Consider the following 5,635-nt stretch of genomic DNA (forward strand, 5'->3'; position numbering starts at 1 on the left):
GTGACTAGCACCGTAACTAGTGTTAATCTACAACCAACTCAGCATTCAAGATGGAGAGATGGATATTTTAGGCAAAGTTGAAGTAAACAGACTATAACTGCGTTAATCTCTCCACTCTGGCTACTTATTTTGTTTTTTTATTTCGCCAGACGATTTTACTCAGCCCTGGAGAGACTTGTCGACGTAAAGGATGGGTTAATGAAGGCTTTATCTAACCCCTCCAGTTCGAAGGTCTCCCCCAGGCCGAGTAAAATAATCTTGAGATGGCAAAAATTAACACTAAAATACGTTAGTGTAAAGAACGGGATAATAAGTTGGACTGGAATCACGTTTTATCGTTTCCCCATTCCAGAAATGAATAGAAAATAGCTGATCTTGGCTGTACAGAAACAGACTAATTATTACGTTGGGATTCTGTAGATAGAGAAGCCTTCGTTAAGTGAAAAGTAGAACATATGTCAAATCATACACATCCGGAAAAAAGTAGAACATATGTCAAATCATACACATCCGGAAACTTGGATATATATATATATATATATATATATATATATATATATATATATATATATATATATATATATATATATATATATATAAAATTGTTTGAACTTCATCGATTTTGACAGTGGTCTCATAATTACGGAAACATTTCAAACAAGAGTTACAAAATGATATAAAGACAAACCCCCTCCCCTTTATCTTGCCCGGTTACTGATAGTGTGTGCTGGAGAAGATCATTTTCACGTACCGCACCGATATAACCCCTGCCTTGGTATACAAACGTCCCTCATCTCCCTTTTTACCCCCCTTAAGGAGAATGGTGAACTACAAGAAAAAGAAACCTTCAGCATGCCCGGTGCCATAATTATACAACAATTGGCAGAGATAAACTCTCTCACATGCTCGCACCCTTGCAGTGTTCCCTCCATGGTGTATTCATGCAATCATTATTTGTTCATACATTCACCGGCAGTCACCATGCGGCCTCTTCACACCTGTCCCAAACACAGGCAGGATTAACCGCCCATTAGATTCTTATTAAGGAAAGGTTCAGTCGAATTAAACTTGCTGGCTAGGCGGGGTTAGCCGTCCATTATAGCCTTACTAAGAAGAAAGGTTAAATCGAATTAGCCGACGAGTTTTATCCTGCCGAACCTTTCATTAATAAGAATCTAATTGGCGGTTAACCCTACCTGTGCCTGGGACAGGTGTAACGAGGCCGCTTGGTGACTACCGGTGAGTATATGAATAGATAAGGACAGCATGTATACTGTAATGGAATGCTACAGTGTATACAGACTCTCACTAAATTATACTAAATTATACAATATCGTAGTGTCGGGGTAAATATCGTCTTGTATGTTAATGATACACAGTATGTTTACACAGGTATAAATGACATACAAGTAAATAACAGGTGTTTGCAAAATAAATAGCTGATGAAGAAATGCTACGAAGTCCCCTACGACTCGATGTGTGCCTCACCCTTACCCTGCCTACCACCCTGCCCTGCCAGCCTGTATTACTCACCATTCTGCCCACTTCCCATTACCCACACTACCTCGTGTCTCTGCCTCACTCTCATGTCAGCCTGTCTCCCTGCGTTACCACCGTGCCTATCTCCCGTCACCCTCGTCTGCCTCACTGGCGCACACATAATCTCTACTGCCTGATTTACTGTCCTGCTTACCTGTATTCCTGCTTCACCATTCTGCCTCACCCTTACCCTTACCTTCCTCACCGTCACTCTCACCTTCCCCACTGCATCACTTCGACCTGCCTTTCTACTACATCCACGACCCTACCACCCTGCCTCGCTCTCTCTCCCAGATTCATCACTGCCTGCCTCCTCCTCGTCCCTGCCTGCATCACTACCACGTCCAAATCCATCCCTGCCTGCCTATGTCTCCCTGTCTGTTCACCTTTTACATCTCTTTGCAGTTCTTCCTACTTATCTTCTTTCTACTTGCAGATTTACCTCCCTTCCTTCCTGCGTCACACCTACCTCTCTTCCTCCTTTCTCTTTCCCTCCGTGCTACCAAGGCACCCTACCCTCCTAACCTCGCTACCCATCTGTGTGCCTACCTACCTACATACTTACCTACCATTCCGCCTTTCTACCCGCTTGTCTTCTTACCTCATCAGCCACCTACCTCCGTAACTTTTATCAATCCCTTACCTTCCATACACACAGTACCGTTACGGGGAGCGGGGGCGATAATTTTCATACTGAATTACCCCGGTGTATCAGTAGGGTTGGTAAGCGTGAATGTGTGCGAGATGCCAGAATGGACAGAGCTAAGATATAATTATTCTGATCAAGGAAAGCCTCATGAACCTTTTATCATATATTTCGTTAGTTGTGTCAGCTTTTTGCGCGCAGGATTTGTAACCGTGTTTATTTTTTTTTTTCCTGTGCATATTTAATTCCCCCCTCCTTCCCCCTCTCTCTCACCTCCCCACCACCTCAGTCCACCTCCTTCATTCTCCCTCACCCCCAGGCCATCCGTCTTCCACTTACGTACCTTCCCACCTCCTTACCACCTCCGTCCCTACCCTCTATATCCCCCCTTTCGTCTCTCTCTTACCCAAAGTATGCTCATACCTACCTTCCTACCTTCTCAGTCTGTACCCCACTCGTCCCCCATCTTCCCTTCTCTCCCCCAAGCTCCAGACTCAAGGTCCAGGTTATCATGTACCCCCAACAACACTCCATTGGTCAGTTTCTGAGAAAGTAGCAGGAAGGGAAGAGTGGAGTCTCACGGGAGGTGGACAACACAGCTCTTCAGAAACGGGGAAAATTAGTCAGCTTCTCACTGTTTGCCTAACATGAGCTTACCTAACCTGACCTTACGTGTCTAGACAACCTACTTCAACTTGACCTAACCTGACCTACCTGTAGTGACGATGTAACCTAACTTCTGCTTTGACGACTAAACCTACCCTCACCTACTTTCAGCAAAAGTTAGGCTGGAAAGTCGACTGCCGGCAAAAGCATCCTAGCCCTGTTGTTGTTGTTGTTGTTGTTAACGCGGTGGACTGCAGGCTGAAGTTGCTCTTTTCTCGAGGTCCAACATCTCGTTTCTGGGGATGTAGAGGAAATTAAGGGTCGTTTGTATAGCTGGGCAGTAGATCCGTGCGGCTATAATGGTGCTACCACGTGAAGGCGCCCCTCTCCAGCACCATCTTAACCCAACTTCCCCCTGATATGAGGAGCGGGAGAGAACCTGAAACGAGAGTGACTGATTGACTAACTGATTAATATATATACCGGTTGTGTGTGTGTGTATATATATATATATATATATATATATCTATATATATATATATATATATATATATATATATATATATATATATATATATATATACTGTATATATATATATATATATATATATATTTATATCTATATATATATATATATATATATATATATCTATATATCTCTATATATATCTATCTATATATATCTATATATATATATATATATATATATATATATATATATATATATGTGTGTGTGTGTGTGTGTGTGTGTGTGTGTGTGTGTGTACTGGAGAGAGGGAGAGAGAGAGAGAGAGCGCCGAAACCAACAGATGTGCTGTAAAATAATAGCTTCAATCTCATTCACTCTCCACACATTTGACACCACAATTATCTCACTCATTGCGGTTGCTAGACCCTCCATCCCCCATACACAAGAGAGAGAGAGAGAGAGAGAGAGAGAGAGAGAGAGAGAGAGAGAGAGAGAGAGTTCAATCACACAGAGCACTAAATGCATTTCGTGTCTTAAATCTATAAACAACCCGCCTCGCACTAGACTCACAAATCCATCGCTCCTCTTACTGAAGGTCGTCAGGTGAAGGTGGAGTAAGAGGTCGTCAGGTGAAGGTGGGTCGGGTGAAAAGGTCAACCCCTGCAGTCCGAAGGCGTATTTTTGTTTTATTCGTGCTTTCTCCTGGCGATTTCATTTAGTGTAGAAGAGATTATTATTTATTATTATTATTATTATTATTATTATTATTGTTATTGTCGTCGTCGTCGTCGTCGTCATTCTTCTTCTTCTTCTTCTTCTTGTTGAATTAGAAATATTAGATAAGATCTCCGTTAATTCATCCACTACAAGGGCACTCTGCTAGGCCGAGGAAACTGTTAGATATTAGCAGAAAAAAAAAAATCACCGTATCGAAGGGGTTGAGCTCAGGATAAGCTAGTTGGGGTCAAGGATGATTTTGTGTATAGTCCTTGCGTAGGGGTCATGTTAGGTTAGAAAAGCAAGAGAGGTCAAGCAGCTTCAGTCGTCGGGTCAGGGGGATAGATGTGTTAGACAGAGTTAGAAAAGGTCATGCCAGGTCAGATTAGGGAGATTATTAAAAAAAAAAAAAAATGGAAGCACATGTTACAAATACTTAACACCCTACGATACACACACACACACACACACACACACACACACACACACACACACACACACACACAAAAGGGACAAAAGAAGAAAGGAAAAGCAAAAAAGAAAATGAGAAAGGAGAAAATAAAGTGATATTCCCTGAACATGTCCATTCGGGTTGTCTATCTCACCGTGATATCAGATGAACACACATCGCCGATAACCCTTTCTCCAAGTAACAGTGAGTTGATTACACCATCAGAAAACGCTGGGACCCTCGAGTGAGAGACGGAGACTCAGAGGCTATATAAAGGGACATTCTGATGACGTTAATACCACACACCACAAAGCCAGCCTGGAGACAGGACGTGTATGCTGGGCAATCCCCAGGTTCTGTCCTCCCCCCTTACTGTTTTTTAACCAGCCCATACCCCTCTAACCGGGCTAATGTATGGCCCGGCCTGCACTGTAGGTGCAGGGAATCTTTAAACGAACGAACGTTGATACCCAGTGGTCAAGCAAGAGGGGAAGGGGACAGACACACGCAGCTCTCCCTCCCTGCACCTGATATCGACGCACACTGGATGGGACTACCGATATCTCGAGTGAAATTACCGATGTCGACAGTTGCGGTTTTCCTCAACTTTGTGGCCTAATATTTCCCTCTTTCTCAACCGCTTCTCACTTTTTCTCAGTGCCATTTCATATCTTCGCGTCGTCTTCATTCTGAATCACTTTCCTTCATCTTATGGTTTAATTTTTTATCTCTCGTAACCCAAATCTCACTCACCGCTTGTCTTTCTGTGCCACTGTGTCTTCGCTTCACCTTCATTCTGTACCATTTCAATTTTTTTTTTCTACATTCCGTGGCATTTCTGGTCACTTTTCTGTAGAACATCTCACTTTATCCCCTAGATTCCCTTCCTTTCTTAATTTCGTCCTTTTTTTTTCGCCTTCTTCCTTTTCTCGTTTCTTACCTTACCCCTGCTTTCCCCACCTCGCATTTTCTCCATTATCTCACCTTTTCCTAATTCTTAAACTTCCCATCAGTCTTCTCTCTGTTTTTACATCTTCCTACAATCCTACCCCTATCTTCTTCCATCAATTATCTTTTATCTTTATTTCTTTTTTACATTTTCTTATATTCCTTCTCCTATCCTGTCTCTAACTTACGTCTCCTACAGTAGTCAGTCCTAGTCCTAGCGTAACTCTCTCTCTCTCTCTCTCTCTCTCTCTCTCTCACC

Source organism: Coenobita brevimanus, chromosome 86 (genome assembly GCF_032717465.1).
Source record: "Coenobita brevimanus isolate Jiangsu-jjx chromosome 86, ASM3271746v2, whole genome shotgun sequence".
Taxonomy (NCBI): Eukaryota; Metazoa; Arthropoda; class Malacostraca; order Decapoda; family Coenobitidae; genus Coenobita; species Coenobita brevimanus.